Here is a 14,831-nt window from a genome sequence, read left to right on the forward strand (position 1 = left end):
TCTGTACTGACCTATAAGGGTGTCTCTTTCTAAATAAGAATAATATACTCAAACTTGAGGACAGCTAAGAGGCATGTGCTTTAAAAATAAAATTATAAAAATAATAAATAAAATTAAATATATTTATTCATGAATTATATGTAGTTTTCATAAAGGCAAGAGATGAAAAAAATAAAAAGAGGGGAGGGACAGGGACCACCTCTCAATTCTACATATCTTTCCCTACCCTGTAACAGGATAGAAAATTATATAATTAGAATGATAGGATGTTGCCATATGCTACAGAGATATGCTTTATATATATTTTTTAGTTTCTTGGCTAAAAAAAGAAGCACATCTTATATTTTTATGCAATGCAATTATTCTGTATTCCACATCTTAGTCTTCTCTCTAAATTGTTACAGTACTAAACCATCATGAATTCTCCTCATAATATCCTAATGATTAAGACCTTTCAAGCTTCACTAGACTATTATGAGGTCCTCCATTACCACTCTTGATCAGAAAAACTCTGCTTTACTCATTTATAGATTTTAAAAAACATTTTAGAATGGATTTCTGAAATCTAGATCAATTCCCTTTCCTTTCTTTTTTTTTTTTTTTTTTAAGATTTTATTTATTTGACAGAGAGAGACACAGCGAGAGCAGGAACACAAGCAGGGGGTGTGGGAGAGGGAGAAGCAGGCTTCCCACCTAGCAGGCAGCCCGACACGGGGTTCAATCCCAGGACCATGACCTGAGCTGAAGGCAGATGCTCAACGACTGAGCCACCCAGGTGCCCCAGATCAATTCCTTTCTTTTATAAATTGTAACAAAGATTAAGTGATAGTTCCAAAGGCACAATGCATTCCCAGATCCCCCACCCCACCCCCCCACCCCGCTGGCCCCAGGTTGCCATAGCTCCTGTAAGGCTTGGTCACTGAAACAACAGATATATATTACAATCTCATAAAATAACCAACTCAATAATAGTGAACTGGGCTGTGTTTGAGAATGGTTAACATTATTTCGGAGACCAGCACCAAGATGTAGTAAATGGTCAACTACAATTTTAAGGGAGAGATGGGGATATTGTCTGACCCGAGATGTAGTTTATAATCACATAAAGACCAAGCAATAAAAAAGAGAAGACAGCTGAGGGGTAGGGCTAGAGTGTATGAAGAGGTAGCATAAAGAGAAAACAAAATAAGCAAAAAAGTCCAGAGCTGGAGACGTATTTTGAAGGCCCAGAAGGGGGTTTGCAGTGCAAGAGAAAGTTACTGGAATGATGGTATTATCAGAGTCATATGACTCTGATAGGTCAGAAAACACCATCCATCTTGTCACTCCCTTGCCCTGACACATAGCTTGCTAGAGACCATACCTCCGCCTCTATTCAGCCTTTCCTCACACTTCTAATTTTCCATCTTCTTTGATCTTCTCCAAATAAGACAGCCTCCATTATCCCCAAACCCTCCCTCTCTCTTCCCAGTCCACTCCAATATGCAAATATCCATCCCCATTTCTTGACCTCCATATCCCTCTCCATCCCGTAGCCTTTTCATCACATCTCAGTACTTTCCCTACAATTCTACTTCATCCCATACAAATGACACGTTTAAATACCTTACGCTTTAACTTTTTCTAGTCCTTTCAAATATGCTGATTCCCACTCCTCACCAAAGGCAATCCTCCCATCCTGTGCTTGTCAAGCTCTGCCTCCTATCCTTCATCCCATTCTCATTGCCAAGTTTCCCCACAAATTCTGTCCAAATTCCCTAACACGGTATTAGTCTCCATATATCTGTAGTTCTTTCCAGTATCCTACCTCAACACTTCTATATCCGTCCTGATTCCCCAAACTCCTCATCTCAGCAAATATCCTGACATCCTAACCCATTCCAATATTCTGACTTCAAAGTATTCTCCTCCTCCAACAAAACAGCCAAACCTCTACACATTCCTCTTCATCCCAATGTGATTGCTTGACTACTAACCTTTCCCTTCTAACACCCTGACCCCCCCGTGTCCGTCTTCATCCTATTACTATCCTGGGTTCTCCTCTCATATCTCTCTCCATTCTACTCAGGTATCCTAAAAGCCTCATGCCGCCCATCTCTTCCCATTAATTTATTTATTCAGTAATTCGATTTTATTGAGTAACTTTTAGGCACTAAGAACTGTGAGGCTTTAAAAATAGAACTGGGAAAGTAGTGTTTCTACACTCAAGATGCACAAAAGGATTACATCTCCCTATTATAAACGGTCTTTGCACCAAGTAGTCTCCTTTAATAACATCTTACAATTAGAATTAATCATCTGTACAACAACTTGATTACTGCTTGCTTCTAAGCTACAATACAGCAGAGATTCTATTGTTTGATGTACAATAAATATTTGTTAAATGAATGAAAAGAGGAATGTACTAAGCACTCTAAAGACATTACCAAATTTAAATTCTTACAGATGATGTATAAGGTCAGAATTATTAACCTCATTTACTAGTGGCAGTGTTTCACTGAGAATTAAGAGCTTGGATCCTGGGACTACACAGCCCCAGTTCAAATCCTGCTTCTCCACTTACTGTGTGACATTAGGCAAATTACTTAACCTCTCTGATCCTCAGTTTCATCCCTTTTAAACTGAAGATGGCTACCTCATGCAAGTTATTTTAACTTCTGAATTAGTTAATACATGCAAAGGACTTAGAACTGAATTTGACACATAGTGTAGACTCAAAGGTAATCAGCAGTTATTTTTACAAACGAGAAAACATGCTCAGGAAGATTAAGGAAGATGCCCAAAGTCACAGAGCGGGTTAAGTAACGCTTAAAAGGTGGCAGAATCAAGACTTGAACCCAAGTTTCGACATGAAAATTCACCCACCCTTTAACCATTATACAACAAAATATTTGCTCTTCCATTTAACATTTCTTCCCCATATCCTAACTTTCATCATTGTCCATGTACTGTATGCCGTCCAATACCATGGACACTCGTGAGGACACCCAAACCTTCTTTAGCCCTTTCATTCCCCACAGACACCTGGCACACCCCGGTCCCTCCCTCCGCCTCTGGGTGGCGGGACCCACATCCTTCTCGGCGCCGCACCCCCAACGTCCACACCTCCCCACATTCCGGTTCTCTATCCCCAAGCGCCAGCCCCCATCCCCACCCGTAACCTTTGCAATACTCATCATCCAAACCTCCCTCTTTCATCCTCCTCTCCACGCCCGTTCCGGGCCCTCCCCTCCTTCTCATCCAATCCCAAGTCCCAGGAACACGCCCCCGTCCCCGAATCCATCCCCAGCCGGCCCACCCCACGCTCGGTCCAGGCCTTCGCGCCTTCGCCACCGGCCCCCACGGCTCCGCCCAAGGCCCGAGAACGGCCTCGATCAGGCCTGGCACTCACCGCCAGGGAGCCGAGCAGAACAGGCCCGTGGGACGAGGCGGGCTGGAGACGCGCAGCTTCTTCCTTTCAGGCGTCCAGCGACGCAGCGGCCATTTTGTTGTGTTGTGCCGGTTGCCCGGGGGCCGCGCGCGCGGCGTGGGCGGGGCCTGCTGCGGCCACGCCCCTCCCGGGGCCGTTGAGGAGGCGGGGCCCGGCTTCCCGCCGCCTTTGCCGCCTCTGCCTCGGTTACTCAGGGACCCGAGGGTTCCTGATGGTGTGGAGCCTGTGGGGGGCGAGGTTTCCTGCTGCAGCCGCCGACTAGCCCATCTCGCTTCCCTGAGGCGAAGCCGCAGCGGCCTCACGCCGAGGCTCCGACACGTTCTTGCGGGGGGCGGGCTGGGCCAGCGGCCGACCTGAGGGGACAGACTTGGTGCTGCCGCCAAGCGCCCGCCCTTCCGACACTGGCAGCAGCTTCTCCTTGCGCGGCCTATTTTCGGAGACGAATTCTCCCCTTCAGGGACCAGTGAGGCCAGACGTGGATGAAGCGCTGGGCTTGGACTCAGCTGCCCCCTGAGGTTAAGGGAGCGAGACCAGCTGGGAATCCGGGCAGCGAATGTTCCCGTGGGCTGTGGAGAATAGTCCTCTGCTTGGGGACAGAAGCAAAAGCAAGAAGCATCTGAGGAAACTTGAGTTAGGGCTTGCCTGAAAGTGTTGCATTTCACCGCATCCAGCCAGCATTTATTTGAGAATTTAGCAGATACTGTGCATTAAAAACAAAAACATCGTCAGGGCACCTGAGTGGCTCTGTCGGTTGAGCTCAAACTCTTGATTTCTGCTGAGGTCATGATCACAGGGTGGTGAGATCGAGCCCCAAGTGGGGCTCCATGCTCAGCGGGGACTCTGCTTGGGATCCTCTCTCTTCCTTTTCCTCTGCCTCCCACACTTGCTCTCTAAATAAACAAACATAACATCTTTAAGAAAAACGAAAAACATCGTCAAGGACACCTTCCTCCACCCCAGCCTCCCATTTCCCAGCTTGTAGCTTGAGCCGTGCCACCATCAGAGGCTTCACCATCTCCAGAAATCTCCAATGCAGTCACTACCTCTCTTTTACCATAATCTTCAAATCTTAACAACTCATTTGCTCAAAAGACCCCCATCCCAGCACAATGCTTAACTTCATTATGATATCCAGTCCCTCATTCTTAACCGTTTGCTCACAATCCCTTTCTAACTTCATCAGAGAGTTCATGGTCCCATCTTTGTAACAATGTTTTAGAAATTCCTTCTATCCGTGCCTCAGTTTCCTCATCCATGAAATGGGATAATCATACCTACTTCCTACAGTTTTCCTAATAATTATAAAAGTTAACGCCTGTGAAAGAACTTAGAGATGTGCCTGCCCCATAGTAAATTCTCAATATGTTTTAGTTATTTTATTATTAGGCAAAGGTTTTCCAGAAGTGATATTTCATCTTAGGCCTGAAAGAGGAAAAGAATTTAGTCAAGGTGTAGGACAGTGGGAGAAGAATTTGCTTGGCAAAGGGAACAACTTGTGCAAACCCCAGGAAAGGGGGAAGAAAGAGCATGACAATAAGCTGGTTGTTAAGTAGATCATTATAGTTGGTGCAAAAATTTGGAGTGAAGAAGCTAAAAAGAAGAAGGTGGAAGAGAGGCCATATTATAAGCCACATTGGGCACTTCTAGTTTTTCCTCAGAAGTGGATTCACCTCAATAGGAAGTTAGGGTGACTTCCAACAGGGGGCACAATTCACATTCACATGAATGATGCTCCCCACCTGTCTCCCACTATTTATGCAACACAGAAGGAAGCCCTTGGAGTTGTAGAACAAGCCTAAATTCCTGAAAAGCTCCAGATTTTAAATTTAAAAGGAAGATGTATCCATTTTTTATTGAAGTTAGATGATATTTGTTAGTTTGGAATGTGTACATTACTGAAGTTCAGTTCTATCATTTTTTGTTTGTTTTGACATTCATTTCTTTTTCTCTTTTCCACCAAAGAATTGGATTTATTGTGTAACCTCAGTGCTATGCTTCACCGTCTATAATGATATTCAGGTGGGTTCCATTATCAAATCATGGTGTGCTGGTGTAGTTCATTATCAATGCTGCCAAACATAGACACAAAATATACAAAAATAATTCCAGCAAAAATATACACAAAATCCAGAGGATAATGCAAAGCACTTTTCCTATGGGTAGTCCATATCCAGTTAACCTTGATGGGTACTCTCCAGTCCCTTATTGCCAAATTTTCCTCCTTCATCCAGATACAGTACCCTCTACTAGTGTCTAGCATGAGGGTGTTAGACCTCAGGCCTTAGAGATGTCAGAGAAGAAACCTTTCTCTAGGTAATTAGAATATTAACTGCGTCTCTTTGCATGCTAAAATAACCTCCCTCCCCAAAGCAAGAGTGAGACTAGGAAAGGAGCGAGGGTACCTCGTTCATTCCACACTAATTTGTCTTTAATTCAAAATATGAAGAAGTTGTTTCTCTTCTGTTGCATTTACAATACAAATGTTAGCCATGGTGGAGTGGCTTAGCTGTCCCTCAGTTCTTTCCTAATGATAACAAAGTTATTTTGTTTGTTTGAACTTGCCTTGTTTTGAAACCCAGTTTAATGATTTTGCAAATTTGCTTTAGAGGAGAATCAGACTAGCTGGTCAGGCAGGGATGAAGCTTCTGCTACTGCCATTTCTTTCTGTGTCTTTAAAAGTTAACTAAATTACAGATGTCTTTTAACATAAATGCTATTATGTGCCAGGTTTGTGGGGGTGCAGTGGTGAATGAATAGACACAGTTTTTACCCTGAAAGAGTTTGCAATCTAGTGGGAAATACAGAAAAGTAAGACACTCTGATAATGGAATAGAATTAGAGGCTCGGTGGTGTTCCATGTGAATCCATGTATGGGTTGGGTCCAGATGGGAAGGACCTACAATATCCAGTGATTTATAACAACCCTATCCAGGTGAACCTTGGGCTGTTTCCAGTGCCAATGTTTGAAATGACACCAAGACTTGAAGAATTTGAGGCCTGCCCTGTGAGTTCAGATCTCAAGGCCAGGACAGGCCTTTTGTGCTCAGGCAAACCTTGAACCCCTCTGTCTCTGAACCATACCACCTGAATCGAGACTGTTAGTTATCTTTCACCTCTTTAGGGTTGGAGTGCCTCTCCCATGTGACCAGAGAATATGTAAGACCAGTCAGTACAGCCTCCAAATGCTATTGGCTTGTATCTAGCTTTGAAATATTTCAAGCTCTAAATTCCTGTAAGTTCCTTCCTAATTTTAAATATTTTGTAAGTTAATATTTTGAATTTCTACAAAAGGGAAACCCTTTCTTTCAGAAGCATTCCAGCTAATAAATACAGATGAAATGCCCAAGCTAGGAAATTGCCATTTTGCAACCCGTAACATATTTGATTCAGACACAGATCATCAAGAGATGTTGAAACCATTACATGAAATGGAGTTGGGGAATAAGATATTCACTTGGTCTCAAAATATCACCCTACAGATATCATCAAAAGGGAATAAATTCAGGATAACATCAGAAAGGGAAGTGAACTAGCGACAAATTTCTAGAAGAATGAAAATACCATTATTTATATTGACCGGTGAATCAGAGATGAGGAAGATTGACAGTCCGTATAAAACTTTACCAGATTCTTGGGGCACCTGGGTGGCTCAGTTGTTAAGCATCTGCCTTCGACTCAGGTCATGATCCCAGAGTCCTGGGATCAGGCCTGTATCGGGCTCCCTGCTCCACGGGAAGCCTGCTTCTCCCTCCCCCACTGCCCCTGCTTGTTTTCCCTCTGTCGCTCTCTGTCAAATAAATAAATAAAATCTTAAAAAAAAGATAAAAAACTTTACTAGATTCTTTTTGACAGATTTATGGAATGTAAGAACTAGAGAGAATTTCAGGGTTTAGTCATATCATCTAGTTTACCTCCTTCAATTTACATTTAACATTATCATCATCTTTCAGTCTTAAAAGATAAAGTTATTTTCTTACATAGAAATGGCCAGGCTCTAGTGTTAAGTCATTGGCTCGGGGCTGCCTGGGAAGGGCACAGCCTCAGCTTGAAAGCTAATGTGGGTCTTGAAAGCATTAACAACTGGAAGCTATTAACTAATACACTCCTTGCAGCTGGATGGCAAGTTCTTTCTATAAGTGAAATCCAAGCAGCCCACGCTGTTGCCAAAGTGCAAAAGGTATGTGCTGAGGGTGTTGGTGTCTGATATTAAGGGTGCTTTGTATTGAGGGAGGAGTCTCCTGAACCAGAAGGTCCTGGCCTCTCGTCATTCTTTCTTTTTTTAATATTTTATTTATTTATTTGAGAGCAAGAGAATGAGAGAGAGAGAGCACAAGAGGGGGAGGGTCAGAGGGAGAAACAGACTCCCCGCTCAGCAGGGAGCCCAAGGCGGACTCGATCCCGGGACTCCAGGATCATGACCTGAGCCGAAGGCAGTCACTTAACCAACTGAGCCACCCAGGCACCCTCTTTTTTTTCCTTTTATGTCCTGTCCAGATATAATTAACTCTTTGTTATTATTATTAATGCTAATCACCACTATCACCAATCAAAACCATACTACTGAGTTCTTGTCTTTTCAGTGCCCCATGGAGACTTAAGCATTTTTAGCCATCCCGTTATTGGGGTTTCCTGGAGGCTCAAGCATAGCCTATTGAGGCTGAACCCAAGAAAAGTCAGAATGGCAATGTCTATTGTCAGAATTATCTTCCCATCTCCATGTAGCTTGATGCAGGAACTTGAACTCCTCTTAACTACCTCTTGTAATAATTTCTGAGGACCTCCCTAGTAATTATGCCTTAGGTGGCCTTCATTTGGGTAATGCTTGGGTTCCAGCTGGTACTCTAAAAAGGTGAAAGAAAAGAGATCAAACTGATCCTAGGAGATAGTGACATAGAAGAGAATCTACTTCTAGTACAGTGGTTTAGCCTTGGTTGTATATTTAATTATGAGAGGGGCTTAAAAAGACTCATGCCTGCCCACTCCACCCCATTCAGACCTTGATTTAATCAGTCCAAAGCATGGCCTAGGACTCAAGATTTTTAAAAGTTCCCCAGATAACTTTAATGTGCAGACAAGACTCAGAACCACTACTCTAGTTGGTGGTGGAAACTAAAGAAAGAAGCATCATTTGACAAAATCAGCACGTGAGTTCTTTGATTTGTTCAGTTCCGTTGTTCAGTGAGTACAGCAAATTTGCCTCAGCCCTGCCTACCAGACATGACTACATTTCATTTCTGGAATCCAGACAAGTAGAATATAAAAAGAGATTGGTGGAATTGTATAGGAAGTGTAAGTATTCAGTAAGAATAGGGTCTTCAAGGCACACACAGAAGGAGGCATTATTCTCTTCAGAGTCGATCGAGGAAGATACCTTATAAAAAAGCATTTGTAGGCTGAGACCTGAAGACAACCAATGGAAATTACTCACATGAGGAAGGTGGGAAGAGCATCTAAGGCAAAGGGAATAGGTAGCCTGTCAAACACCAAAGATACTTGAGAGAGCAACTTCAGGAAACCAGAAATTCATCAGCAGGGCTAGAGTACAGTTGGAACAATAAAAACCGTAAATTAGGTGCCACAGCTGAAGGGGCTAGATGGTGTTAAATCTGTAGATCAGTTTGGGGCATATTGCAATATTAACAATATTAAGTCTTCTGACTCATAAACATGGGATGTCTTTCTATTTAAGTTTTCTTTAATTTCTTTCTACATGTTTTGTAGTTTTCAAAATACAACTTTTATACTTCGAGTTTTTTCCAAAGTACTTTATTTTCTTTGATGCTATTATAAATGGAAGTGTTTTCTTAATTTCATTTCAGTTTAATCATTGCTGCTGTATGGAAATACAATTGACTTTTGTATATAGATCCAGTATCCTGCAACCTGGCTGAACTTATTTCTTAAATTTAATTTTTTTTAGTGGATTACTTTGGATTTTCTATAATACCAGATCATGTCATTTGCAAATAGAGATAGTGTCACTTCTTCCTTTCCTTCCTTTTATTTATTTTTCTCACCTAACTGTCCTGGTTAGAACTTCCAGTATAATGTTGAATGGAAGTGGGAAGAGTAGGCATCCTTGTTTTTTTTTTCTGATCTTGGAAGAAAGCATTCAATCTAAATGTATGATGTTGACTGTGGATTTTTCTTAGGTGCTGTTATCAGGTTGGAGAAGTTCTCTTCTACTTCTAGCATGTTGAGTGTTTGTTGTTTTGTTTTGTTTTAAATCATAAAAGAATCTTGAATTTTGTAAAATGCTTTTTCTGCAACTATTGAGATGACCATGTGGGTTTTGTTCTTCATTCTGTTGTTATGGTGTTTTACATTAATTAATTTTGGGATGTTAAACCAACCTTACATTCCCTGGATAAATCCCACTTCCTCGTGGTGTATAATCTTTTTATATGCTGGATTTGTTTTGCTATATTTTTGCAAATATAGAATTTTTGCATATAATTCATAAGTGATATCGGTTTCTAATTTTCTTATGATGTCTTTGGTTTGGGTATCAGGGTAATACTGGTCTGATAGAATGAATTGGGAAGTGTTCCCTCCTCTTCTATTTTTTGAGAAGAATTGGCATTAATTCTTTATATGTTTGATTGAAATGCACCAGTGAAGTCTTTGGACTTGGGCTTCTTTTTGTGGGTAGTTTTTAAATTGCTAATTGAATTTCTTTACTTATTTGAGGTCTTTTCTTATTGTCTATCTCTTCTTCGGTCAATTTTAGTAGTTTATGTATTTCTAGGAACTTTTCTATTTCATCTGTTTTTTTAATTTCATCCGTTGGCATACAGTTGTTCATAGCATTCCCTTATAGTCCTTTCGAATATTGAGAATAATGTCTTCTCTTTCATTCATTATTTTAGTAATTTGAGTCTTTTTTCTTAGAGAGCCTAGCTAAAGATTTGCTAATTTTGTCGATCTTTTTAAAGAAACAACTTTTGGTTAAGTTGATTTTCTCTATTGTTTCTCTATTCTCTAATTCCCACTCTAATCCTTATTATTTCCTTTCTTCTACTTGCTTTGCATTTAGTTTCCTCTTCTCTTCCTACTGTCTTAAGGTGGAGGTTAGGTTGTGATTTGAGATCTTTTTTTTTTTTTTAAGACTTATTTGAGAGAGAGAGAGACAGCGCCTTCACAAGCAGGGGGAAGGGCAGAGGGAGAAGCAGGTTCCCTGCTGAGCAGGGAGCCTTACACGGTACTAGATCACAGAACCCTGGGATCATGACCTGAGCCCAAGGTAGACGCTTAACCGACCGAGCCAGGCGCCCCAAGATCTTTCTTCTTTTTTAATGTAGGTGTTTATAGCTACAGAATTTCCTCTAAGCACTGCTTTCATTGCATCCTATATATTTTGGTATGTTGTGTCTTCATTTTTATTGATCTCAAAGTATTTTCCAATTTCCTTTGTGATTTTTTTTCTTTGACCCATTGGTTATGTATTAAGTTTAAGATGCCAATTAGATATCCAAGTGGAGATATGAGTAAGGCAATTAGATATACAACTCTAGGGCTTAGAAAAGTGGTCCACCTGATGGGTAGACCATGGGACTGAGTACAAAACAAGTAACACAGATTGTTCTTTTGTGGTCTAAATATTGAAGCCCATGTGAAAAGAAGACATATGTTAAATATACCCTTGAAATAAAGTGTTGGGTTTTTTTTGTTTTTTGGATGGCTTCAGTTACTGAGACAGTTGGCCAAAAATAAAAACAGAGCTAAAATCATTCTCATCTCTGATGAGAGTGTTTCTAACACTGTTGGTCTGAAAATGTTCTGGACTGGATCAATGCAGCTGCAACCTTAAGGTCCTTATACATTAAATCATTCTTTTCAGTACATTGTTGCTTCCTAATTTTCCTATCATTGCTCCTCCTTGACATGGTTCAAAATTCAGTCAATGGTTTAAATATTAGCTTACAGGTGACTGTTCAGAAGAATATGTTGCAATAGCACATATGTCAGCAACATTACTTCCATGAGAATGTTAACTACTCACACAAGTCCATCAGTCCCAACAAAATTATAAAGTCAAACATTGCCGTTATAAAGTTCCTGCTTAACACACTATCAAAATCTAAAGCTTTTGTGGTATATCAGTTTTTAAAGTTGCTGTTCTGAATGAATGTTTGACATTTCAGGATTTCATGAATTTCTGCTTGCATTTTACCTGAGAGAACAATTTCTCTAATGCTTTGCATAAAATGAACTACCTATCTATTCTTTTCACAGAACAAAGAACATTAGTAGGTCATAAAGAGATGGCCAACATCCCCAGGGTCAGAGCAGCAAGGTCAAAATATCCTTGTTTGTTTCCCATTGCATACAAAATGAAGTCCAGACTCATTAACATGGCATTCGGGGCCATATACAATCTGCCCTGAACTTACCTTTCAGTATTATTTGTTAGACCCACTACCTGTCCTCATGGAACTTATAGCCTAGACAGAAGAACAGTAAGTGAAGAGGCAATTACAAAACCCAATTACCTAACCCCTAGCCATCCCAACTATACCTAGAGACTTGCAGTTCGGGATGGGACCATGCATGCAACTGAATGCAGATTTGAGAAAGCCTAAGTTAACAATAGCTTCATAGCTCCCTTGGCCATGTCCTAGTCATCGACACTGATGGATCATTTCTAGCCCTAGAGTTCCTGGGAACGTAGCATTTGGGAAGCTGCCTTGGGATTTCAGGCCTGCTCTAAAGTGGATCAGTACAGGCCTCATGGGCCCCAGTTCAAACCAGACCCATTCCAGGGAAGCTTCAGAACCACTTCCATATCTGAGACATTCTACATGAGGTCCAGGATGATAGTCCTTTCCCATGCTCAGTAAATTTAGAACATAGAGCCTGAGACAGGGAGGCAGTCTCATGCAAGTAGGTTTATTGCAAGACTTCTCTCGAAAGAAACCTGTAAGCTGTGAGGGAAACTGCATGGGGCAAGGAAGGATCTAAGCAAAGACGTGGTGTCAACTGAGGTCTAGCTTTAGCCTGATCCCGGGGGGGGGGGGGCTCTCTAGCGTGCATGGTACCACAAAGTTGTCCCACCTTTAAGCAAGGGAGCTAGGCAGTTGTGCCCCCAGAACCAGTTATTGACTGTGGACCAATCCTAGAGAGAGGACGTAACTTCCCAAGCATTTCTGGGTAAGCTGTCTGACATGGCTGAGGCAAATTACCTGGAGAAGGGGGAAACTTTAGCAGCCAACACTCACAGTATCTATAATGTGGGTGCACCAAGCCCAGGAAAGAGGATCTTGTCACGGCATCAACTGCATCTACTACACCCAGAAAATGTGCCAGAGCAGCTTCCAAGTGTTTGTCTGTGTCCAGGTTTGAAACACTCCCATTTGGGTGTCTTTTCTGCTTTATTCAATCAAAATCTGCTTTATACTTCAAATTCCAAAATTACCTATGCACATTAAAACGTTGTGATTTAGATTTTTAGGTTTTCCTTCTCAGTGATCCCACTATCTAATGTTAATAATTAACCTGAAGACTAATTTAACCAAATTCTTCAAGCTGAGTTTACAAAAAGGAGGTCAGTTTCAAGAAAGTTTCTGTCAACTGTTTAATGCTACCCCAGCCGTGAACATTTTTAGTCTATATTTTTTTCTACTTGGGAAAAAGTTGGGTACAGGAGCAAACGTAAGTGAAAGATCCCATTTTCATTTGCAATGTATTTTGGTTATAATTTTATAGAAAACAGAGCTCAATCACTGCCACATGAAATTTTCTACTTCTGAAAACTGAAATTTAATTTTCTTCTTTTATCTATTATGCTACGCGTTTACTGTTTTCTACACGAGTACTTTGTGAGCAATGTATGACCTGTATTCTCAAACTTTGTGTTTTTCCCAAGCTGCTACCCTTGCCCCAGGGAAGAGTAACTTACTGATTGATATTTTGGTTAAAAATGGATTCTTTGAAAGACTGACGCATAATCCCTATTTGCATTTCTTATGGAGGACTCTATTAAACATACCCAGGCTGCAACTGATCAAAACCACTTCCATGTGCCCCCTTGAAATCTCATCCTTGGGATGGTTTGAGGAAGCTATCCTGGCTTTATCATAGATAATAAAATTTTGAGAAATAAAAAATATGTTGTTAGGTGTAAGAAACAGTGCTGATTTCAATTGATTCTCCTAAGTGAAAAATGTTTTAAAATATGTTTTATTAACAGATTGACTATATTTTATTGTTTCAACAGGTATGTTGTCTCAGCACCTATTGTATTCCATGTTTGGAACCTCTGAAAATGTAGTAACTCAAGTTCGTGGATACACAGACTCATTTGTTGTGACCACTGCTATTAAAAGTTATCCTGATAATAGTTTTACATATTCTTTTGGCCAAGGTAATTTATCTCCAGAAAATAAACTCCAAAGTTCTGCAAACTTAACTATATGTATTCTTATAATAGTTTCTTTTATATGCCAAATGTTTCTTTATAAAACACACATTGATCCTTTTTACATATGTGGGTGTAAAAATGTGTTACATCATACTATTAAGTGAAGCTACTAGTTAATAAGAAATAAATGCCATATGTTTATAAAGGTAAGTAAGTGGGAAATGTTAAATAGAGAATCCACTTTTGATTTGGGGGCAATGTCAAGAAATGTATGAAGCAGATAAAGGTTCTTAAGGTGAAAAGATCTGATGACATGAGTTGAAAATGAAGTCAACCAACACATAGACCTGTTTAAAAATTGCAAGATGAATACAGTAGTCTCTTCTTATCAGCTATTTCACTTTCCATGGTTTCAGTTAACCGTGGTCAACTGTGGTCCAGAGGCAGATGATCCTCCTCCTGATGTATCATCAGAAGGTCAATCATAGCCTCACACTACGTCCCACGCCTGCGTCATTCACCTCACTTCCTCTCATCACACAGGCATTTTACCATCTCACATCATCACAAGAAGAGTAAATACAGTTAAAGTAAGATATTTTGAGAGAGAAAAATAGACCACATGCACCTAACTTTTATTATGGCGTATTGTTATAATTGTTCTATTTTATTATTAGTTACTGTTAATCTCTTGCTGTGCCTAATTTATAAATTAAACTTTATCATAGATATTACGTATAGAAAAAAACCTGTATTTATATATAGGGTTAGGTACTATCCATGGTTTCAGGCATCCACTGGGGGTCTTGGAATGTATCCCTCATGGATAAAGGGGCACTACTGTACTAGAAAGAGATAATTTATATACTTAAATTTTATATATTCAGAGGAAAAACAGAGGAAGAGAAAGACATAGACATAGGTTTGGTTTTTTTATAAAGATTTTATTTATTTATTTGACAGAGAGAGAGACACAGCGAGAGAGGGAACGCAAGCAGGGGGAGTGGGAGAGGGAGAAGCAGGCTTCCTGCAGAGCAGGGA

General features: G+C 40.6%; 1 protein-coding gene across 6 annotated transcripts in view; it reads right to left on the minus strand.

Moving 5' to 3' along the window:
• The window catches only part of CNTRL (centriolin), an 83,653-nt gene extending 80,119 nt beyond the window's left edge, over nt 1-3,534 (minus strand). For 5 of the 6 annotated variants that reach the window (XR_003211491.2, XR_003211492.2, XR_003211490.2 and 2 more), the window contains exon 1: nt 3,392-3,533. The gene's annotated coding sequence lies outside the window, so the exon portion shown is untranslated. Of the gene's footprint in view, nt 1-3,391 lie in introns of all 6 variants that reach the window. The other variant, XR_012382204.1, reaches the window with a different exon arrangement.
• Between the last annotated feature and the right edge of the window lie 11,297 nt (nt 3,535-14,831).

This window comes from Callorhinus ursinus, unplaced genomic scaffold (genome assembly GCF_003265705.2).
Source record: "Callorhinus ursinus isolate GAN/ISIS: 27379988/994484 unplaced genomic scaffold, GSC_fseal_2.0 scaffold24, whole genome shotgun sequence".
Lineage (NCBI taxonomy): Eukaryota > Metazoa > Chordata > Mammalia > Carnivora > Otariidae > Callorhinus > Callorhinus ursinus.